Source organism: Oncorhynchus gorbuscha, linkage group LG02, assembly GCF_021184085.1.
Source record: "Oncorhynchus gorbuscha isolate QuinsamMale2020 ecotype Even-year linkage group LG02, OgorEven_v1.0, whole genome shotgun sequence".
Classification (NCBI taxonomy): domain Eukaryota; kingdom Metazoa; phylum Chordata; class Actinopteri; order Salmoniformes; family Salmonidae; genus Oncorhynchus; species Oncorhynchus gorbuscha.
In genome coordinates, this window is record NC_060174.1 from 4,224,314 (window position 1) to 4,249,580 (window position 25,267).

General features: G+C 45.7%; 1 protein-coding gene across 1 annotated transcript in view; it reads right to left on the reverse strand.

The window, feature by feature from the left end:
• The window catches only part of LOC123991057 (ras-related protein Rab-6B), a 217,057-nt gene that overhangs the window by 127,844 nt on the left and 63,946 nt on the right, over positions 1–25,267 (reverse strand). The gene's annotated exons all lie outside the window — the stretch shown is intronic.

Consider the following 25,267-nt stretch of genomic DNA (forward strand, 5'->3'; position numbering starts at 1 on the left):
TCCACTCCACCTCCTCCCTCTACCTTCACTCCTCCTCAGTAACTCTGCCTGCTCCTCCATTCCTCCTCAGTAACTCTGCCTGCTCCTCCACTCCTCCTCAGTAACTCTGCCTCCTCCTCCACTCCTCCTCAGTAACTCTGCCTGCTCCTCCACTCCTCCTCAGTAACTCTGCCTCCTCCTCCACTCCTCCTCAGTAACTCTGCCTCCTCCTCCACTCCTCCTCAGTAACTCTGCCTGTTCCTCCACTCCTCCTCAGTAACTCTGCCTGCTCCTCCTCAGTAACTCTGCCTCCTCCTCCACTCCTCCTCAGTATCTCTGCCTCCTCCTCCACTCCTCCTCCTCCCTCTGCCTCCACTCCTCCTCCTCCCTCTACCTCCACTCCTCCTCCTCACTCTACCTCCACTCCTCCTCCCTCTACCTCCACCCATCCTCAGTAACTCTGCCTCCTCCTCCACTCCTCCTCCTCCCTCTGCCTCCACTCCTCCTCCTCACTCTGCCTCCACTCCTCCTCCTCCCTTACCTCCACTCCTCCTCAGTAACTCTGCCTCCTCCTCCTCCTCCTCCTCCCTCTACGGGGAACAGATCTGTTTTTCAGACCTGTTCTTTTCCTGGTTTAACTGTTTGAATCCTGTTCTAAAGGTCCACAACAAAGAGAAACACCCTGAACAGGAAGCCAAGAGAAACACCCTGAACAGGAAGCCAAGAGAAACACCCTGAACAGGAAGCCAAGAGAAACACCCTGAACAGGAAGCCAAGAGAAACAGCCTGAACAGGAAGCCAAGAGAAACACCCTGAACAGGAAGCCAAGAGAAACATCCTGAACAGGAAGCCAAGAGAAACACCCTGAACAGGAAGCCAAGAGAAACACCCTGAACAGGAAGCCAAGAGAAACACCCTGAACAGGAAGCCAAGAGAAACACCCTGAACAGGAAGCCAAGAGAAACACCCTGAACAGGAAGCCAAGAGAAACACCCTGAACAGGAAGCCAAGAGAAACACCCTGAACAGGAAGCCAAGAGAAACGACCTGAACAGGAAGCCAAGAGAAACACCCTGAACAGGAAGCCAAGAGAAACACCCTGAACAGGAAGCCAAGAGAAACACCCTGAACAGGAAGCCAAGAGAAACACCCTGAACAGGAAGCCGAGAGAAACACCATGAACAGGATTGTTGTTGTTGTTGAAACTGTTCACCCACATCACGTTTATTTAAGAAGGTGAATCACAATCCATAGTTGCTGGTGAACAATGCTGTTTTTCACATTGTTCAAGATTGTTGATATTAGCACAGGCATGGAGTTTTCCTTTTCAGAATTATGTGAGAAAATGGTGATTCTCCTTAACCTTTATGCCAACCAGTCACGTTTTCCATTCCTCTGATCTGTCACCTAGATTATATATGTCATATGTAATACTATAGTGATTATATATATCATATTTAACCCCATAGTGATTATATATATCATATGTAACACCATAGTGATTATATATATCATATGTAATACTATAGTGATTATATATATCATATGTAACACCATAGTGATTATATATATCATATGTAACACCATAGTGATTATATATATCATATGTAACACCATAGTGATTATATATATCATATGTAACACCATAGTGATTATATATATCATATGTAATACTATAGTGATTATATATATCATATGTAGCACTATAGTGATTATATATGTCATATTTAACCCCATAGTGATTATATATATCATATGTAACCCCATAGTGATTATATATATCATATGTAACACCATAGTGATTATATATATATCATATGTAACACCATAGTGATTATATATATATCATATGTAATACTATAGTGATTATATATATCATATGTAATACTATAGTGATTATATATATCATATTTAACCCCATAGTGATTATATATATCATATGTAACACCATAGTGATTATATATATCATATGTAATAATAATAATATATGCCATTTAGCAGACGCTTTTATCCAAAGCGACTTACAGTCATGTGTGCATACATTCTACGTATGGGTGGTCCCGGGGATCGAACCCACTACCCTGGCGTTACAAGCGCCATGCTCTACCAACTGAGCTACAGAAGGACCATAGTGATTATATATATATCATATTTAACCCCATAGTGATTATATATATCATATGTAATACTATAGTGATTATATATATCATATGTAACACCATAGTGATTATATATATATCATATTTAACCCCATAGTGATTATATATAATATATCATATGTAATACTATAGTGATTATATATATCATATGTAACACCATAGTGATTATATATATCATATTTAACCCCATAGTGATTATATATATATCATATGTAATACTATAGTGATTATATATATCATATGTAACACCATAGTGATTATATATATCATATTTAACCCCATAGTGATTATATATATCATATTTAACCCCATAGTGATTATATATATATCATATGTAACCCCATAGTGATTATATATATCATATGTAATACTATAGTGATTATATATATCATATGTAGTACCATAGTGATGATATATATCATATGTAGTACCATAGTGATTATATATATCATATGTAACACCATAGTGATTATATATATCATATGTAACACCATAGTGATTATATATATCATATGTAACACCATTAAACCCTTGGCTCTGACTGTTGTTGTCCTACTGAATAATTAAAATGAAACTGCTCGTTCTATAAAGAAACCATAGTAACAAATGGCACGTGTCAATCAAGCTTAGCCAGTAACATTACAAACACATATTTGGCACAGTGAACAACACCGCAGGCATCAGTGCTCATACTATCCTCAAAGCATCTCAGAGTAGGACTGCTGGTCTCGGATCAGTTTAGCATTTTATTTCAGAAGGAATAAGACAATATGGACAGGTCCTAGTCCAGCACTCCTACCCTGAGACACTTTGTGAATATGGGTCCAGACACTGGTTTCGAACTTTTAGTGTCCGACTGAGGAACCCAAATTCAACCCCACCCCTTACGTTCTGTGGGAAACCACAGAGTCAAATGTAACATGTCAATCAAGCTAACCCATAACAAACATACTGTATGTCACAATGAATTTGTACTGAGATTGACAAATTCCTTTGGTCTGGTCTTTCACCAAGGTTATGTGTCATATAAACACCATAGAGTCATCACCCAGCTAACACAATTGGATCTTATTTTTTTTTACGTTGGTTGTGGGAACGAAGCCATATGTCTCCTGACAACATAACATAACGTTTTTCTAAAACGTTCGAGAACATTAGCGAACATTTCACCTGTTCTGGGAATGTTTATTTTTTAGGTTGCAGGGAGGTTCAGAGAACGTTTTACTCTGGTTCCAGGGAGGTTCTGAGAACGTTTTACTCTGGTTCCAGGGAGGTTCTGAGAACGTTTTACTCTGGTTCCAGGGAGGTTCTGAGAACGTTTTACTCTGGTTCCAGGGAGGTTCTGAGAACGTTTTACTCTGGTTCCAGGGAGGTTCTGAGAACGTTTTACTCTGCTTCCTTGAAAGTTCTTAATAATCCTTTTAATAACATTGCTAGCTAATTTTGGGTAAACTTTTTTTTTTACTCCAAGCACAGATAGGACACATGGAAATTAATTTCCTTAGATATGAAATTAGTGGGCACAGCCAACACTGGAATACACTTAACAAGATAGAGGATTCGAGAGAGTTTTGTTGATACTGAGAACAGAATCTATTTAGAAATAACATTCTTAGAATGTTCTCTTAACATTTATATATATTTTCTTGTGGTTTTTATGGACATTTTTCTTTATGTTCTTGGAACAATTTGAGAAAATGCCTTTAACTATCCTGCATCATTCCCAGAATGTTGTGGAAAGGTTCTATGCAAAATAACTATAGGACAACAACACTCTCACCAAGCTCTAGGAAACATATGGTTCTCAGAACGTTACGTGCTAGCTGGGAAGTGTGTGTGTGTGTGTGTGTGCGTGTGTCAGATATTGATCTGTGATCTAAGGAGGGGTGTTTTAGCGTTGCTTGTCTATAAACGTCTGTTAGAGACAGTCAATGAGGAGGGTTATTAGAAGAGATAGAGGCTTTCTCTGCCAGCCAGGTGTGTTGTAGCAGTATGTTATGAACCAATCAAATCTGCCTTGGCTCTGACTGTGTAGAATAGAGAGATAGGACAGATATAACTAGCCTGGGTGCCAGTCTGTTTCTGCGCTCCTTTGGGCACCTGAGTGGCACAGTGGTCTAAGGCACTGCATCTCAGTCACTGGTTCGAATCCAGGCTGTATCACATCCGGCCGTGATTGGGAGTCCCATTAGCGGCGCACAATTGGCCAAGAGTCGTCTGGGTTTGGCCAGGGTAGGCCGTCATTGTAAATAAGAATTTGCTCTTAACTTAAAGAATAAATAATAATTCATCTTTATTTAACCAGGTAGGCCAGTTGAGAACAAGTTCTCATTTACAATTGCAACCTGGCCAAGATAAAGCAAAGCAGTGCGACACAAACAACAACACAGAGTTACACATGGAATAAACAAGCCCACAGTCAATAACACAATAGAATAATCTATATACAGTGTATGTAAATAAGGTAAGATAAGGGAGGCAGAAGATGAATGTGCAAGTAGAGATACTGGGGGTGCAAAGGCACAAAAAATTATAGTATGGGGATGAGGTAGTTGGATGGACTAATTACAAGATGGGCTATGTACAGGTGCCGTGATCGGTGAGCTGCTCTGACAGCTGGTGCTTGAAGTTAGTGAGGGAGATATGAGTCTCCAGCTTCAGTGATTTTTGCAATTCGTTGCAGTCATTGGCAGCAGAGAACTGGAAGGAAAGGCAGTCAAAGGAGCAAAGACTTGTAGATGACCTGGAGCCAGTGGGTTTGGCGACGAGTATGAAGCAAGGGCCAGCCAACGAGAGCATACAGGTCGCAGTGGTGGGTAGTATATGGGGCTTTGGTGACAAAACAGATGGCACCATATGGAACCATATGTTTCCTAGAGCTTGGTGAGAGTGTTGTTGTCCTATAGTTATTTTGCATAGACTGCATCCAATTTGCTGAGTAGAGAGTTGGAGGCTATTTTGTAAATGACATCGCCGAAGTCAAGGATCGTAGGATAATCAGTTTTACGGGGGTATGTTTGGCTGCATGAGTGAAGGATGGGTTGTTGCGAAATAGGAAGCCGATTCTAGATTTAATTTTGGATTGGAGATTTACAGTCTAACCAGACACCTAGGTATTTGTAGATGTCCACATATTCTAAGTCAGAACCGTCCAGAGTAGTGATGCTAATCAGACGAGCGGGCAGGTGCTGGTAGTGATCGGTTGAAGAGCATGCATTTAGTTTTACTTGCATTTAAGAGCAGGTTAGGCCACGGAATGAGAGTTGTATGGCATTGAAGCTTGTCTGGAGTGTAGTTATCTAACCCATTGCCCAAAGAAGGGCCAGAAGTATACAGAATGCTATTGTCTGCGTAGAGGTGGATCAGAGAATCACCAGCAGCAAGAGCTACATCATTGATGTATACAGAGAAAAGAGTCGGCCTGAGAATTGAACCCTGTGGCACCCCCATAGAGACTGCCAGAGGTCCGGACAACAGGCCCTCCGATTTGACACACTGAGCTCTGGCTGAGAAGTAGTTGGTGGACCAGGCGAGAAAGTTTGAGAAACCAAGGCTGTTGAGTCTGCCGATAAGAATGTGCTGATTGAGAGAGTCAAAAGCCTTGGCCAGGTCTATGAATACGGCTGCACAGCATTGTCTCTTATTGATGGAGGTTATGATATCGTTTAGGACCTTGAGCGTGGCTGATGTACAGCCATGACCGGCTTGGAAACCAGATTGCATAGCGGAGAAGGTATGGTGGGATTCAAAATGGTCGGTGATCTGTTTGTTAACATGGCTTTCGAAGACCTTAGAAAGGCATGGTAGGATAGTTTGGGTCTAGAGTGTCACCCCCTTTGAAGAGGGGGATGACCGCGACAGCTTTCCAATCTTTGGGGATCTCAGACAATACGAAAGAGAGGTTGAACAGGCTAGTAATAGGGGTCGCAACAATTTCAGCTGATCATTTTAGGAAGAGAGGGTCCAGATTGCCCTGCTGATTTGTTGGGGTCCAGAATTTGCAGCTCTTCAAAACATCAGCTATCAGAAGGAGAAGCGTGGGGGGGGGGGGGTCTTGGGACAGTTGTTGTGGGGGTGCAGGGCTGTTGACCAGAGTAGGAAAGCATGGCCAACCGTAGCAAAATGCTTATTTAAATTCTCAATTATCGTGGATTTATCAGTGGTGACAGTGTTTCCTAGCCTCAGTGCAGTGGGCAGCTGGGAGGAGGTGCTCTTATTCTCTATGGACTTTACAGTGTCCCAGAACTTTTTGGAGTTTGTGCTGCATGATGCAAATTTCTGTTTGAAAAATCTAGCCTTTGCTTTCCTAACTGCCTGTGTATATTGGTTCCTAACTTCCCTGAAAAGTTGCATGTCACGATCCTATGCAGTACTCCACAGGATGTTTTTGTGCTGGTCAAGGGCAGTCAGGTCTGGAGTGAACCAAGAGATATATTTGTTCCTGGTTCTACATTTTTTTAATTGGGCATGCTTATTTAAGATGGTGAGGAAAGCACTTTTAATTAAGGAAGTCGAGAATTTAATCAGCTTTTCGCAGCTTTTTGTTAAAAATCACGCAACATTTCAGCGCCCTGCTATTCATGCCAGGAATGTAGTATATGCATATGATTAGTATGTGTGGATAGAAAACACTCAGACGTTTCTAAAACTGGTTAAATCACGGCTGTGACTATAACAGGACGTGCGTTTCATCGAAAAGTGCATGAAAATCTGATCACTGAAATTGAAATAAATATCCATCCGCGACTTCAAGGAATTGTTCAAAGTGAACCGAATTAAAGTAGGCCGAGGTTGCAGTGCCTACAGCTTCCACACGTTGTCTAGAGTCTTGTCATTTGATTCGCAATAGATTCTTGGTCTAACCGAATCAAGGGAGCCGATTCCCTCCAGTCTCCGACAGGATGTTTTGGTCGAGCTCTCTCCAAGACATTTTTTCGAGACGACATCTATAGAATTTACATCGCCTCCTGATGAATTTTATCACTTATTAATGTGTACCAATACCTAAAGTTGCATTACAAAAGTATTTCGAAGTGTTTTGTGAAAGTTTATCATCGACTTTTTTAATTTGAAAAATGACGTTACGTTAGAAAAAGCTATTTTTTTCCGTTGTTCACACAGTATTCTTAGGTCGATATCTAGGCTATATATGGACTGATTTAATCGAAAAAAGACCCAAAATGATGTTTATGGGACATCTAGGAGTGCCAAGAAAGAAGCTCGTCAAAGGTAATGAATGTTTTATATTTTAAATCTGCGTTTTGGTTTGCGCCGGGTAACGCAAAATCTGTCGTGTTAGGTGACGTTGCAGTATTTTGAGGGTGCATGGTATCAGATAATAGCTTCTCATGCTTTCGCCGAAAAGCATTTTACAAATCTGACTTGGTGGGTAGATTCACAACGAGTGTAGCTTTAATTCAGTATATTGTATGTGCATTTTAATGAAAGTTTGAGTTTTATCAAAAACGATACGCGGCGCACTTGAAATTTCCGCTGATATATGTTCCCAACATGGGACCACTGCCCTAACAAGTTTTAAATAACCAGGCACCATCTACTGACGGAATGAGGTCAATATTCTTCCAGGATACCCGGCCAGGACGATTTAAAAGGCCTGCTCGCTGAAGTGTTTCAGGGAGCGTTTGACAGTGATGAGTGGAGGTCGTTTCACCGCAGACCCATTATGGATGCAAGCAATGAGGCAGTGATCACTGAGATCCTGGTTGAAGACAGCAGAGGTGTATTTGGAGGGCAGGTTGGTTACGATGATATCTTTGAGGGTGCCCGTGTTTACGGATTTGGGGTTGTACCTGATAGGTTCATTGATCATTTGTGTGAGATTGAGGGCATCAAGCTTAGATTGTAGGATGTCCGGGGTGTTAAGCATGTCCCAGTTTATGTCACCTAACAGCACTAGCTCTGAAGATAGATGGGGGGCAGTCAATTCACATATGGTGTCCAGAACACTGCTGGGGACAGAAGGTGGTCTATAACAAGCAGCAAAGGTGAGAGACTTGTTTCTGGAAAGGTGGATTTTTAAAAGTAGAAGCTCAAATTGTTTGGGCACAGACCTGGAGAGTATGACAGAACTCTGCAGGCGATCTCTGTAGTAGATTGCAACTCCGCCCCTTTGGAAGTTCTATCTTGTCGGAAAATGTTATAGTTAGAGATGGACATTTCAGGATTTTTGGTGGCCCTCCTAACCAGGATTCAGACACGGAACTGACTTGCCTAGTTGAATAAGGTTAAGGTTAAATAAATAAATGAAATATATTATGGAATTTTCAAACAGAAACAGACTAGCTCCCAGGCTAACCTACACTACATACACAAAGGTATGTGGACACCCCTTCAAATTAGTGGATTCTGCTATTTTAGCCACACCCATTGCTGACAGGTATATAAAATTGAGCACACAGCCATGTAATCTCCATAGACAAACATTGGCAGTAGAAAAGCCTTACTGAAGAACTCAGTGACTTTCACCCTGGCACCGTCATTAGGATGCAACCATTTAAAAAATCAGTTCATCAAATTTCTGTCCTGCAAGAGCTTTCCTGGTGCTGTTTTAGTGAAGTGGAAATGTCTAGGAGCAACAACAGCTCAGTCGTGAAGTGGTAGGCCACACAAGCACACAGAATGCGACTGCCGAGCACTGAAGCGTGTAGCACGTAAAAATCATATGTTCTCCGCCATTAAACTCTGGAGTGGTGGACACGTGTTCTCTGGAGTGATGAATCACATTTCACTATCTGGCCGTCCGACGGACGAATCTGGGTTTGACAGATGCCAGGAGAACGCTACCTGCCCCAATGCATAGGGTCAACTGCAAAGTTTGGTGGAGGAGGAATAATGGTTTGGGGTTTGGGTTTTTCATGGTTCAGGCCCCTTAGTTCCAGTGAAGGGAAATCTTAACGCCACAGCATACTAGACGATTCTGTGCTTCCAACTTTGTGGCAACAGTTTGGGGGAAGTCTCTTTTCTGTTTCAACATGACAATGCCCCCCCCCGTGCACACAGCGAGGTCCATACAGAAATAGTTTGTCGAGATCAGTGTGGAAGAACTTGACTGTCTGGGCACAAAGCCCTGACCTCAACCCCATCGAACACTTTTGGAATGAATTGGAACAACGACTGCGAGCCAGGCTTAATCGCCCGACCTCACTAATGCTCTTATGGCTGAATGGAAGAAAGTCCCCACAGAAATGTTCCAACATCTAGTGGAAAGCCTTCCCAGAAGAGTGGAGGCTGTTATAGCAGCAAAGGAGGAACCCATTTCATAATAACACCCATGATTCTGGAATGAGATGTTGGATGAGCAGGTGTCCACATACTGTTGGTCAAGTAGTGTATCAGTCCTGACCCCAAGCCCTATGGGATTTGTGACACCATCATCACTTCCTCTTCATAGAGGATGTAGGCCTAGCCAACCAGGAAGGAGGATATTTTAACTGACTTCCTGATTGAAGGCAGAACAACGACTACTGCCCTCATTTTATATCTCTTAAATATTTTATATATTATTTATGGAGCAGGCAGACTGGATGGCTTATGACATTATTCAGTGTATCACCTCTACCAGAGGAGAGTTGTCTGCACATAAATATGGAGCTCAGTTCAGTTCAGTAGCAGACTATGGTTGCATCTCAAGTGGCACCCTATTCCCTATGCAGTGCACTACTTTTAACCAGAACCCTATGAGAGCAGGGCACCATTTGAGATGCAGGCTATATTCCAGTGATGGATGGTATTATGTGAGAGTCTATCTGTCTATCTCAGTGCTTTAGTTAATGAGGGGGCACAGGGTTTATACAGGAAGCAGGAGGAGCTAAGAGGAGCCAAAAGGAATCAGTCACCATGGATGCGTCCCAAATGCCACCCTTTTTCCGATTATCTCTGGTCAAAAGTAGGGCACTATATAGGGAATACCCAGCTAGCACATAATGTTCAGAGAACAACCCAGCAAGCACAAAACATTCTGAGAACCACCCAGCAAGCACAAAACATTCTGAGAACCACCCAGCTAGCAAATAATGTTCTGAGAACCACCCAGCTAGCACAAAACATCCTGAGAACCACCCAGCTAGCACAAAACATCCTGAGAACCACCCAGCTAGCAAATAATGTTCTGAGAACCACCCAGCTAGCACAAAACGTCCTGAGAACCACCCAGCTAGCAAATAATGTTCTGAGAACCACCCAGCTAGCACAAAACGTCCTGAGAACCACCCAGCTAGCAAATAATGTTCTGAGAACCACCCAGCTAGCACCAATGTTCTGAGAACCATATGTTTCCTAGAGCTTTGCATACAACCTTCCCGAAACATTCTGGAAATGGTGCAGGATAATTGCTTGGCTTTGGAACATTCTCAGCACGTTTGAGGAACTTGACAAAAATACGCTATTTTCTTGCTGTTTCATTACTTTAACAGAACATTGGTAACATTTAATTACAATGTTGGTAATGTTCTAGGGACATTCTCCACTGGTTTGACATTCTCAGAACCTCCTTGCAACCTAAAGAGAAATGTTGAGAGAACAGGCAAAATGTTCACTTCCATTCTCAGAACCTCCTTGCAACCTAAAGAGAAACGTTCCGAGGACAGGCAAAATGTTCACTTCCATTCTCAGAACCTCCCTGCAAACTAAAGATAAACGTTCCGAGAACAGGCAAAATTTTCACTTCCATTCTCAGAACCTCCTTGCAACCTAAAGAGAAACGTTCCGAGGACAGGCAAAATGTTCACTTCCATTCTCAGAATCTCCTTGGAACCTAAAGAGAAACGTTCCGAGAACAGGCAAAATGTTCACTTCCATTCTCAGAACGTTTTTTTTTTTTTTTAGGAATCTTATGGCTTCGTTCCCAGAACCAATGAGAAACTAAAAACATACGTTCCCACAACTACCAAGGAACCAAAATGTGTTAGCTGGGCAAGCTACCATTTGATATACATCCGTCTAGATATTTTCCAGCGACACTACAGATGGTGAGACCCGTATATTTCACATCCCTAATAGAGGGGCAGTAAAAAACAAACTAGGGAGGGTTCCTGAATGACAGGCATATTTGACAGTCCACTGGAGCTGCTGAAGGGAACGCTATCTATTTTAGAGGACCATTACCCTGTGAACAATGGTTTTGGTAGATATCACATCCGCATTGCAACGGTGTTGGGGTCATTCCTCAACAACAAAAAAAGCAATTACCTATTACTCATTACTTCTTTCAACAGCAACTAATTACATCACCAATTACATCACTAATTACATCACTAATTACTCCCTGGGAAAGGCATTTACACTACCGGTTATAGTACTGTGCATTACACCCCGAAACGTTGCACGTCCTCACTCAATGAGGAGGAACCAATTATAGGTCTGCAGTCATCTACTGCAGTCGGTGGTCAGGATGAGGTTGGTCTACAGTCATCTACTGCAGTCGGTGGTCAGGATGAGGTAGGTCTACAGTCATCTACTGCAGTCGGTGGTCAGGATGAGGTTGGTCTACAGTCATCTACAGCAGGTGGTGGTCAGGATGAGGTAGGTCTACATTCATCTACAGCAGTCGGTGGTCAGGATGAGGTAGGTCTACATTCATCTACAGCAGTCGATGGTCAGGATGAGGTAGGTCTACAGTCATCTACAGCAGTCGGTGGTCAGGATGAGGTAGGTCTACATTCATCTACAGCAATCGGTGGTCAGGATGAGGTAGGTCTACAGTCATCTACAGCAGTCGGTGGTCAGGATGAGGTAGGTCTACAGTCATCTACAGCAGTCGGTGGTCAGGATGAGGTAGGTCTACATTCATCTACAGCAGTCGGTGGTCAGGATGAGGTAGGTCTACATTCATCTACTGCAGTCGGTGGTCAGGATGAGGTAGGTCTACATTCATCTACAGCAATCGGTGGTCATGATGAGGTAGGTCTACATTCATCTACAGCAGTCGGTGGTCAGGATGAGGTAGGTCTACATTCATCTACAGCAGTCGGTGGTCATGATGAGGTAGGTCTACATTCATCTACAGCAGTCGGTGGTCAGGATGAGGTAGGTCTACATTCATCTACAGCAGTCGGTGGTCAGGATGAGGTAGGTCTATAGTCATCTGCAACAGTCGGTGGTCAGGATGAGGTAGGTCTACATTTATCTACAGTGGTCAGGATGAGGTAGGTCTACATTTATCTACAGTGGTCAGGATGAGGTAGGTCTACATTTATCTACAGTGGTCAGGATGAGGTAGGTCTACATTCATCTACAGCAGTCGGTGGTCAGGATGAGGTAGGTCTACATTCATCTACAGCAGTCGGTGGTCAGGATGAGGTAGGTCTACATTCATCTACAGCAGTCGGTGGTCAGGATGAGGTAGGTCTATAGTCATCTGCAACAGTCGGTGGTCAGGATGAGGTAGGTCTACATTCATCTACAGCAGTCGGTGGTCAGGATGAGGTAGGTCTACATTCATCTACAGCAGTCGGTGGTCAGGATGAGGTAGGTCTACAGTCATCTACAGCAGTCGGTGGTCAGGATGAGGTAGGTCTACATTCATCTACAGCAGTCGGTGGTCAGGATGAGGTAGGTCTATAGTCATCTGCAACAGTCGGTGGTCAGGATGAGGTAGGTCTACATTCATCTACAGCAGTCGGTGGTCAGGATGAGGTAGGTCTACATTCATCTACAGCAGTCGGTGGTCAGGATGAGGTAGGTCTACATTCATCTACAGCAGTCGGTGGTCAGGATGAGGTAGGTCTACAGTCATCTACAGCAGTCGGTGGTCAGGATGAGGTAGGTCTACATTCATCTACAGCAGTCGGTGGTCAGGATGAGGTAGGTCTACATTCATCTACAGCAGTCGGTGGTCAGGATGAGGTAGGTCTACAGTCATCTACAGCAGTCGGTGGTCAGGATGAGGTAGGTCTACATTCATCTACAGCAGTCGGTGGTCAGGATGAGGTAGGTCTATAGTCATCTGCAACAGTCGGTGGTCAGGATGAGGTAGGTCTACATTCATCTACAGCAGTCGGTGGTCAGGATGAGGTAGGTCTACATTCATCTACAGCAGTCGGTGGTCAGGATGAGGTAGGTCTACAGTCATCTACAGCAGTCGGTGGTCAGGATGAGGTAGGTCTACATTCATCTACAGCAGTCGGTGGTCAGGATGAGGTAGGTCTATAGTCATCTGCAACAGTCGGTGGTCAGGATGAGGTAGGTCTACATTCATCTACAGCAGTCGGTGGTCAGGATGAGGTAGGTCTACATTCATCTACAGCAGTCGGTGGTCAGGATGAGGTAGGTCTACATTCATCTACAGCAATCGGTGGTCAGGATGAGGTAGGTCTACAGTCATCTACAGCAGTCGGTGGTCAGGATGAGGTAGGTCTACATTCATCTACAGCAGTCGGTGGTCAGGATGAGGTAGGTCTACATTCATCTACAGCAGTCGGTGGTCAGGATGAGGTAGGTCTACATTCATCTACAGCAGTCGGTGGTCAGGATGAGGTAGGTCTACATTCATCTACAGCAGTCGGTGGTCAGGATGAGGTAGGTCTACAGTCATCTACAGCAGTCGGTGGTCAGGATGAGGTAGGTCTACATTCATCTACAGCAGTCGGTGGTCAGGATGAGGTAGGTCTACATTCATCTACAGCAGTCGGTGGTCAGGATGAGGTAGGTCTACAGTCATCTACAGCAGTCGGTGGTCAGGATGAGGTAGGCCTACATTCATCTACAGCAGTCGGTGGTCAGGATGAGGTAGGTCTACATTCATCTACAGCAGTCGGTGGTCAGGATGAGGTAGGTCTACATTCATCTACAGCAGTCGGTGGTCAGGATGAGGTAGGTCTACATTCATCTACTGCAGTCGGTGGTCAGGATGAGGTAGGTCTACATTTATCTACAGCAGTCGGTGGTCAGGATGAGGTAGGTCTACATTCATCTACTGCAGTCGGTGGTCAGGATGAGGTAGGTCTACATTCATCTACAGCAGTCGGTGGTCAGGATGAGGTAGGTCTACATTCATCTACAGCAGTCGGTGGTCAGGATGAGGTAGGTCTACATTCATCTACAGCAGTCGGTGGTCAGGATGAGGTAGGTCTACATTCATCTACAGCAGTCGGTGGTCAGGATGAGGTAGGTCTACATTCATCTACAGCAGTCGGTGGTCAGGATGAGGTAGGTCTACATTCATCTACAGCAGTCGGTGGTCAGGATGAGGTAGGTCTACATTCATCTACTGCAGTCGGTGGTCAGGATGAGGTAGGTCTACATTCATCTACAGCAGTCGGTGGTCAGGATGAGGTAGGTCTACATTCATCTACAGCAGTCGGTGGTCAGGATGAGGTAGGTCTACATTCATCTACAGCAGTCGGTGGTCAGGATGAGGTAGGTCTACATTCATCTACAGCAGTCGGTGGTCAGGATGAGGTAGGTCTACATTCATCTACAGCAGTCGGTGGTCAGGATGAGGTAGGTCTACATTCATCTACAGCAGTCGGTGGTCATGATGAGGTAGGTCTACATTCATCTACAGCAGTCGGTGGTCAGGATGAGGTAGGTCTACATTCATCTACAGCAGTCGGTGGTCAGGATGAGGTAGGTCTACATTCATCTACAGCAGTCGGTGGTCAGGATGAGGTAGGTCTACATTCATCTACAGCAGTCGGTGGTCAGGATGAGGTAGGTCTACATTCATCTACAGCAGTCGGTGGTCAGGATGAGGTAGGTCTACATTCATCTACAGCAGTCGGTGGTCAGGATGAGGTAGGTCTACAGTCATCTACAGCAGTCGGTGGTCAGGATGAGGTAGGTCTACATTCATCTACAGCAGTCGGTGGTCAGGATGAGGTAGGTCTACATTCATCTACAGCAGTCGGTGGTCAGGATGAGGTAGGTCTACAGTCATCTACAGCAGTCGGTGGTCAGGCCTCATGGGTCTTTCGCTACCAGTTTTGTCTTGCCTCGTTATCTTTTGCAGGTGCTTCAAAAGAAGAGAAGTTGCGTTTGTAGCAGTGGAGACGTGCTTCTCTCCTGTTTCTGTTGATATTCTGGTCACGTTGGCTTCCTGTTTCCGTGTTCCGTTGATATTCTGGTCACGTTGGCTTCCTGTTTCCGTGTTCCGTTGATATTCTGGTCACGTTGGCTTCCTGTTTCCGTGTTCCGTCGATATTCTGGTCCTGTTGGCTTCCTGTTTCCGTAATGTAATGGGAGTACTTCCACGCTGCGCCAACGCAGATGGAATAATAATCTTTACAAATGGATCAATAACTGTAACAGGAAGGGAATGATAACAAAGTAAGAAAGTAACAAGGACTTATCTGTGATCAGTAACTCGTTGCCCCCCCCCAATGATCTGCACCTAGACCCAATGATCCCCCCCAAACCCCCACTGATCTGCACCTAGACCCAATGACCCCCTCCCCACTGATCTGCACCTAGACCCAATGACCCCCCAACCCCCACTGATCTGCACCTAGACCCAATGACCCTCCCCCCCCCCACTGATCTGCACCTAGACCCAATGACCCCCCACCCCCACTGATCTGCACCTAGACCCAATGATCCCCCCAAACCCCCACTGATCTGCACCTAGACCCAATGACCCCCCAACCCCCACTGATCTGCACCTAGACCCAATGACCCTCCCCCACCCCCACTGATCTGCACCTAGACCCAATGACCCCCCCACCCCCACTGATCTGCACCTAGACCCAATGACCCCCCACACCCCCACTGATCTGCACCTAGACCCAATGACCCCCCACACCCCCACTGATCTGCACCTAGACCCAATGACCCCCCACACCCCCACTGATCTGCACCTAGACCCAATGACCCCCCACTGATCTGCACCTAGATCCAATGCCCCCCCCCACAGATCTGCATCTAGATCCTATGACGCCCCCCCACCACCCCCACTGATCTGCATCTAGACTCAATGACAGACATCCTGAAACGGCTGTTTGATTCCTCTGATAATGCAGCTAATGACAGGAAATAAAATGTGTCACTGGGCTTCTTCAAAAATAATATAATCTACTTCAGTATCTGCAGAAAGATGTTTAATAAAGAGAGAGACCCGACCTCCTCTGTTTACAGTGCTTGTACAGGGCCACCAGCATATGAATCAATGTGCTCCCCAATCAGCATCTCTACAAAGTCTTCTGAATCAGTAATTATGCCAATTGCAACTATGCTAATTATCGCTCTATCTTAGTACGTTTAGCAGTGGGTTTGTCCTAGTATCTCATACATATCAAAACAGTCAGTCTGTTTGCATGATAATTGTTTCATGCACAAGCGAATCATAGCAATTAAAACTGTAAAGTTACCATTATAGCGATACAAGTTTAATGAAGCAAGTTGGCTTAAAACTGTTTCTCTGTAATTACTGTACACACAAACTCATTCAGTCATACAAAATACACAAAGATCAACATAATAAATAAAGGAAGAATAATTAACATGTTTGCTATGTAATCCTACTCATTCCATCTACTCAAAAATACTCAGTTAGCTATCTGTACTGTGGATATGGATATTTTTCAGTGCAAAGCAATAGGGTTGGCCTAGTGGTTAGAGTGTAGAGGCGGCAGGGTTGGCCTAGTGGTTAGAGTGTAGAGGAGGTAGGGTTGGCCTAGTGGTTAGAGTGTAGAGGAGGCAGGTCGCCTAGTGGTTAGAGTGTAGAGGCGGCAGGGTAGCCTAGTGGTTAGAGTGTAGAGGAGGCAGGGTAGCCTAGTGGTTAGAGTGTAGAGGAGGTAGGTAGCCTAGTGGTTAGAGTGTAGAGGAGGCAGGGTAGCCTAGTGGTTAGAGTGTAGAGGAGGTAGGTAGCCTAGTGGTTAGAGTGTAGAGGAGGCAGGGTAGCCTAGTGGTTAGAGTGTAGAGGAGGCAGGTAGCCTAGTGGTTAGAGTGTAGAGGAGGCAGGGTAGCCTAGTGGTTAGAGTGTAGAGGAGGCAGGTAGCCAAGTGGTTAGAGTGTAGAGGAGGCAGGTAGCCTAGTGGTTAGAGTGTAGAGGAGGCAGGGTAGCCTAGTGGTTAGAGTGTAGAGGAGGTAGGTAGCCTAGTGGTTAGAGTGTAGAGGAGGTAGGTAGCCTAGTGGTTAGAGTGTAGAGGAGGCAGCGTAGCCTAGTGGTTAGAGTATAGAGGAGGTAGGTAGCCTAGTGGTTAGAGTGTAGAGGAGGCAGGGTAGCCTAGTGGTTAGAGTGTAGAGGAGGTAGGTAGCCTAGTGGTTAGAGTGTAGAGGAGGCAGGGTAGCCTAGTGGTTAGAGTGTAGAGGAGGTAGGTAGCCTAGTGGTTAGAGTGTAGAGGAGGCAGGGTAGCCTAGTGGTTAGAGTGTAGAGGAGGCAGGTAGCCTAGTGGTTAGAGTGTAGAGGAGGCAGGTAGCCAAGTGGTTAGAGTGTAGAGGAGGCAGGGTAGCCTAGTGGTTAGAGTGTAGAGGAGGCAGGTAGCCTAGTGGTTAGAGTGTAGAGGAGGCAGGTAGCCTAGTGGTTAGAGTGTAGAGGAGACAGGGTAGCCTAGTGGTTAGAGTGTAGAGGAGGCAGGGTAGCCTAGTGGTTAGAGTGTGGAGGAGGCAGGTAGCCTAGTGGTTAGAGTGTAGAGGAGGCAGGTAGCCTAGTGGTTAGAGTGTAGAGGAGGCAGGTAGCCTAGTGGTTAGAGTGTAGAGGAGGCAGGTAGCCTAGTGGTTAGAGTGTAGAGGAGGCTGGTCGCCTAGTGGTTAGAGTGTAGAGGAGGCAGGTCGCCTAGTGGTTAGAGTGTGGAGGAGGCAGGTAGCCTAGTGGTTAGAGTGTAGAGGAGGCAGGGTAGCCTAGTGGTTAGAGTGTAGAGGAGGCAGGTAGCCTAGTGGTTAGAGTGTAGAGGAGGCAGGTAGCCTAGTGGTTAGAGTGTTGAGGAGGCAGGTCGCCTAGTGGTTAGAGTGTAGAGGAGGCAGGTCGCCTAGTGGTTAGAGTGTAGAGGAGGCAGGTCGCCTAGTGGTTAGAGTGTAGAGGAGGCAGGTAGCCTAGTGGTTAGAGTGTAGAGGAGGCTGGTAGCCTAGTGGTTAGAGTGTAGAGGAGGCTGGTAGCCTAGTGGTTACAGTGTAGAGGAGGCTGGTAGCCTAGTGGTTAGAGTGTAGAGGAGGCTGGTAGCCTAGTGGTTAGAGTGTAGAGGAGGCAGGTAGCCTAGTGGTTAGAGTGTAGAGGAGGCAGGTAGCCTAGTGGTTAGAGTGTAGAGGAGGCTGGTAGCCTAGTGGTTAGAGTGTAGAGGAGGCTGGTAGCCTAGTGGTTAGAGTGTAGAGGAGGCTGGTAGCCTAGTGGTTAGAGTGTAGAGGAGGCTGGTAGCCTAGTGGTTAGAGTGTAGAGGAGGCAGGTAGCCTAGTGGTTAGAGTGTAGAGGAGGCAGGTAGCCTAGTGGTTAGAGTGTAGAGGAGGCAGGTAGCCTAGTGGTTAGAGTGTAGAGGAGGCTGGTAGCCTAGTGGTTAGAGTGTAGAGGAGGCTGGTAGCCTAGTGGTTAGAGTGTAGAGGAGGCTGGTAGCCTAGTGGTTAGAGTGTAGAGGTGGCAGGTAGCCTAGTGGTTAGAGTGTAGAGGAGGCTGGTAGCCTAGTGGTTAGAGTGTAGAGGAGGTAGGTAGCCTAGTGGTTAGAGTGTAGAGGAGGCAGGGTAGCCTAGTGGTTAGAGTGTAGAGGAGGCTGGTAGCCTAGTGGTTAGAGTGTAGAGGAGGCTGGTAGCCTAGTGGTTAGAGTGTAGAGGAGGCAGGTAGCCTAGTGGTTAGAGTGTAGAGGAGGCTGGTAGCCTAGTGGTTAGAGTGTAGAGGAGGCTGGTAGCCTAGTGGTTAGAGTGTAGAGGAGGCTGGTAGCCTAGTGGTTAGAGTGTAGAGGAGGCAGGTAGCCTAGTGGTTAGAGTGTAGAGGAGGCAGGTCGCCTAGTGGTTAGAGTGTAGAGGAGGCAGGTCGCCTAGTGGTTAGAGCGTTGGGCCAGTAAGCGAAAGGTTGCTGGATCTAATCCCTGAGCTGACAATGTACAAATCTGTGGTTCACTGTTTCTCGGCCGTCATTGTAAATAAGAATTTGTTCTTAACTGACTTGCCTATAAAAACATAGCTGATCGCTGCATTATGGTTGTGTAACAGCAGAGAGATGCAGTAGCATGCATCCTAAATAGCACTCCATAGGGCTCTGGTCTAAAGTAGTGCACTACTGGTCATAGGGCTCTGGTCTAAAGTAGTGCACTATATAGGGAATAGGGGCTCTGGTCTAAAGTAGTGCACTATATAGGGAATAGGGTTCTGGTCTAAAGTAGTGCACTATATAGGGAATAGGGCTCTGGTCTAAAGTAGTGCACTACTGGTCATAGGGCTCTGGTCTAAAGTAGTGCACTATATAGGGAATAGGGCTCTGGTCTAAAGTAGTGCACTATATAGGGAATAGGACTCTGGTCTAAAGTAGTGCACTATATAGGGAATAGGGCTTCGGTCTAAACTAGTGCTCTATATAGGGAATAGGGCTCTGGTCTAAAGTAGTGCACTATATAGGGAATAGGGGCTCTGGTCTAAAGTAGTGCACTATATAGGGAATAGGGTTCTGGTCTAAAGTAGTGCACTATATAGGGAATAGGGCTCTGGTCTAAAGTAGTGCACTACTGGTCATAGGGCTCTGGTCTAAAGTAGTGCACTATATAGGGAATAGGGCTCTGGTCTAAAGTAGTGCACTATATAGGGAATAGGGCTCTGGTCTAAAGTAGTGCACTATATAGGGAATAGGGCTCTGGTCTAAAGTAGTTCACTATATAGGGAATAGGGGCTCTGGTCTAAAGTAGTGCACTATATAGGGAATAGGGTTCTGGTCTAAAGTAGTGCACTATATAGGGAATAGGGGCTCTGGTCTAAAGTAGTGAACTATATAGGGAATAGGGTTCTGGTCTAAAGTAGTGCACTATATAGGGAATAGGGCTCTGGTCTAAAGTAGTGCACTATATAGGGAATAGGGCTCTGGTCTAAAGTAGTGCACTACTGGTCATAGGGCTCTGGTCTAAAGTAGTGCACTATATAGGGAATAGGGCTCTGGTATAAAGTAGTGCACTATATAGGGAATAGGGTGCCATTTTGAGACAGAGTTAGTTACAACAAGTTCTATATCAACAACAGGGTAAAGGAAAACACCATTCATTTCTCTGCAGTTGAAAGTTACCATGGTAACAGCCAATTACCCTGTCTTGTGAGGAGGAGGGTGAGAGAGAGATGACTCCACTGTAAAGGACATTACACATCATATATCTTGCTCAGCAGTCACTAACTTATGTTGCTCAACTCATTACCAAGGCTAACTAATTACAGTGTTACCTCACAGGTAGTTTAAGAGCAACGTACGCAGCAGTTTAGCCTATCCAGTCTCTATATCCCGTCTCTCTATCCCGTCTCTTTATCCAGTCTCTATATCCCGTCTCTCTATCCCATCTCTATATCCCGTCTCTCTATCCCCTCTCTATTCCCTCTCTATATCCAGTCTCTCTATCCAGTCTCTATATCCAGTCTCTCTATTCCCTCTCTATATCCAGTCTCTCTATCCAGTCTCTATATCCAGTCTCTCTATCCCATCTCTCTATCCCCTCTCTATATCCCCTCTCTATATCCCCTCTCTGTATCCAGTCTCTATATCCCCTCTCTCTATTCCCTCTCTATATCCAGTCTCTCTATCCAGTCTCTATATCCAGTCTCCATATCCAGTCTATATATCCAGTCTCTCTCTATCCAGTCTCTCCATCCCCTCTCTTTATCCAGTCTCTATATCCAGTCTCTCCATTCCCTCTCTCTATCCAGTCTCTCTATCCAGTCTCTCTATCCAGTCTCTCTATCCAGTCTCTCTATCCAGTCTCTCTATATCCCCTCTCTTTATCCAGTCTCTCTCTATCCCCTCTCTCTATCCAGTCTCTCTATCCAGTCTCTCTATCCAGTCTCTCTATCCAGTCTCTCTATCCAGTCTCTCCATCCCCTCTCTCTATCCAGTCTCTCTATCCAGTCTCTCTATCCAGTCTCTCTATCCAGTCTCTCTATATCCCCTCTCTTTATCCATCTCTCTCTATCCCCTCTCTCTATCCAGTCTCTCTATCCCCTCTCTCTATCCAGTCTCTATATCCCCTCTCTCTATCCAGTCTCTCCATCCCCTCTCTCTATCCAGTCTCTCTATCCAGTCTCTCTATCCAGTCTCTCTATCCAGTCTCTCTATATCCCCTCTCTATATCCAGTCTCTCTATCCAGTCTCTCTATCCAGTCTCTCTATCCAGTCTCTCTATATCCCCTCTCTATATCCAGTCTCTCTATCCAGTCTCTCTCTATCCAGTCTCTCTCTATCAAGTCTCTCCATCCCCTCTCTTTATCCAGTCTCTATATCCAGTCTCTCTATCCAGTCTCTATATCCAGTCTCTATATCCAGTCTCTCTATCCCATCTCTATATCCAGTCTCTCTATCCAGTCTCTCTATCCAGTCTCTCTCTATCCAGTCTCTCTATCTAGTCTCTCTCTATCCAGTCTCTATATCCCATCTCTATATCCAGTCTCTCTATCCCGTCTCTCTATCCAGTCTCTCTCTATCCAGTCTCTCTATATCCAGTCTCTATATCCAGTCTCTCTATCCAGTCTCTATATCCCATCTCTATATCCAGTCTCTCTATCCAGTCTCTCTATCCAGTCTCTCTATCCAGTCTCTCTATATCCAGTCTCTCTATCCAGTCTCTCTCTATCCAGTCTCTCTATCCAGTCTCTCTATCCAGTCTCTCTATATCCAGTCTCTCTATCCAGTCTCTCTATCCAGTCTCTCTATCCAGTCTCTCTATATCCAGTCTCTCTATCCAGTCTCTCTATCCAGTCTCTCTCTATCCAGTCTCTCTATATCCAGTCTTTCTATCCAGTCTCTCTATCCAGTCTCTCTATCCAGTCTCTCGCTATCCAGTCTCTCTCTATCCAGTCTCTCTATCCAGTCTCTCTATCCAGTCTCTCTATCCAGTCTCTCTCTATCCAGTCTCTCTATCCAGTCTCTCTATCCAGTCTCTCTATATCCAGTCTCTCTATCCAGTCTCTCTATCCAGTCTCTCTCTATCCAGTCTCTCTATCCAGTCTCTCTATCCAGTCTCTCTCTATCCAGTCTCTCTATCCAGTCTCTCTATCCAGTCTCTCTATCCAGTCTCTCTATCCAGTCTCTCTATCCAGTCTCTCTATCCTGTCTCTCTATCCAGTCTCTCTATCCAGTCTCTCTATCCAGTCTCTCTCTATCCAGTCTCTCTATCCAGTCTCTCTCTATCCAGTCTCTCTATCCTGTCTCTCTATCCAGTCTCTTTATCCAGTCTCTCTATCCAGTCTCTCTATCCTGTCTCTCTATCCAGTCTCTCTATCCAGTCTCTCTATCCAGTCTCTCTATCCAGTCTCTCTACCCAGTCTCTCTCTATCCAGTCTCTCTCTATCCAGTCTCTCTATCCAGTCTCTCTATATCCAGTCTCTCTATCCAGTCTCTCTATCCAGTCTCTCTATCCAGTCTCTCTCTATCCAGTCTCTCTATCCAGTCTCTCTATCCAGTCTCTCTATCCAGTCTCTCTATCCAGTCTCTCTCTATCCAGTCTCTCTATCCAGTCTCTCTCTATCCAGTCTCTCTATCCAGTCTCTCTATCCAGTCTCTCTATCCAGTCTCTCTATCCAGTCTCTCTCTATCCAGTCTCTCTATCCAGTCTCTCTATCCAGTCTCTCTCTATCCAGTCTCTCTATCCAGTCTCTCTATCCAGTCTCTCTCTATCCAGTCTCTCTATCCAGTCTCTCTATCCAGTCTCTCTCTATCCAGTCTCTCTATCCAGTCTCTCTATCCAGTCTCTCTATCCAGTCTCTCTCTATCCAGTCTCTATATCCAGTCTCTATATCCAGTCTCTATATACAGTCTCTATATCCAGTCTCTCTATCCAGTCTCTCTCTATCCAGTCTCTCTATCCAGTCTCTCTCTATCCAGTCTCTCTATCCAGTCTCTCTCTATCCAGTCTCTATATCCAGTCTCTCTATCCAGTCTCTCTATCCAGTCTCTCTATCCAGTCTCTCTATCCAGTCTCTCTCTATCCAGTCTCTCTATCCAGTCTCTCTCTATCCAGTCTCTCTCTATCCAGTCTCTCTATGCAGTCTCTCTATCCAGTCTCTCTCTATCCAGTCTCTCTCTATCCAGTCTCTCTATCCAGTCTCTCTATCCAGTCTCTCTCTATCCAGTCTCTTTATCCAGTCTCTCTATCCAGTCTCTCCAGCCAAGCCACAGGTTCTCGGTGTCGCTACTCCACTCCATTAATTTCAATAACTGTGCTGCAGTCAATAACTGTGCTGCAGTCAATAACTGTGCTGCAGTCATAGCCCCCCACAGTTAAGATAATTCAGGCCACGGGGGGGTGGGGTGGGGTGGGGGGGCAGTATTCAGCAGCCAATTTGTGTTCATTTAATCATCAAGGTGAGAGAGGGAAGCTCGGCTGAGCACAACATCACATCTGAGACCATTTGGAGAATATTAATATAATATTAATATAATACTAATATAATATAATATAATACTATTATAATATTCAGAGGCCCAAACGTAATTAGAAACAGGATTGATTATAGTTTGTATAATAACAAGGCTTACAGTCTCTCTGCATCCCCAACAAGGCATAACAACAAGCCCAACAGCATGTCCACCCCCACAACAAGGCATAACAACAAGCCCAACAGCTTGTCTGACCCCCCAACAAGACATAACAACAAGCCCAACAGCATGTCCCCCCACAACAAGGCATAACAACAAGCCCAACAGCTTGTCTGCCCCCTCCCCCCACAACAAGGCATAACAACAAGCCCAACAGCATGTCTGCACCCCCCAACAAGGCATAACAACAAGCCCAACAGCTTGTCTGCCCCCCAACAAGGCATAACAACAAGCCCAACAGCATGTCTGCACCCCCTCCCCACATCAAGGCATAACAACAAGCCCAACAGCTTGTCTGCCCCCCACAACAAGGCATAACAACAAGCCCAACAGCATGTCCCCCACAACAAGGCATAACAACAAGCCCAACAGCATGTCTGCACCCCCCAACAAGGCATAACAACAAGCCCAACAGCTTGTCTGCCCCCCCCAACAAGGCATAACAACAAGCCCAACAGCTTGTCTGCCCCCCAACAAGGCATAACAACAAGCCCAACAGCTTGTCTGCCCCCTCAACAAGGCATAACAACAAGCCCAACAGCATGTCTGCACCCCCTCCCCCACATCAAGGCATAACAACAAGCCCAACAGCTTGTCTGCCCCCCACAACAAGGCATAACAACAAGCCCAACAGCATGTCTGCACCCCCCCAACAAGGCATAACAACAAGCCCAACAGCTTGTCTGCCCCCCAACAAGGCATAACAACAAGCCCAACAGCTTGTCTGCCCCCCAACAAGGCATAACAACAAGCCCAACAGCTTGTCTGCCCCCAAACAAGGCATAACAACAAGCCCAACAGCTTGTCTGCCCCCCAACAAGGCATAACAACAAGCCCAACAGCTTGTCTGCCCCCAACAAGACATAACAACAAGCCCAACAGCTTGTCTGCCCCCCAACAAGGCATAACAACAAGCCCAACAGCATGTCTGCACCCCCTCCCCCACATCAAGGCATAACAACAAGCCCAACAGCTTGTCTGCCCCCCACAACAAGGCATAACAACAAGCCCAACAGCATGTCTGCACCCCCCAACAAGGCATAACAACAAGCCCAACAGCATGTCTGCCCCCAACAAGGCATAACAACAAGCCCAACAGCATGTCTACACCCCCCCAACAAGGCATAACAACAAGCCCAACAGCATGTCTACACCCCCCCCCCCCAACAAGGCATAACAACAAGCCCAACAGCTTGTCTGCCCCCCAACAAGGCATAACAACAAGCCCAACAGCATGTCTACACCCCCCAACAAGGCATAACAACAAGCCCAACAGCTTGTGTGCCCCCCCCAACAAGGAATAACAACAAGCCCAACAGCTTGTGTGCCACCCCCCAACAAGGAATAACAACAAGCCCAACAACTTGTCTACACCCCCCCCAACAAGGAATAACAACAAGCCCAACAGCTTGTCTACACCCCCCAACAAGGAATAACAACAAGCCCAACAACTTGTCTACACCCCCCAAAAA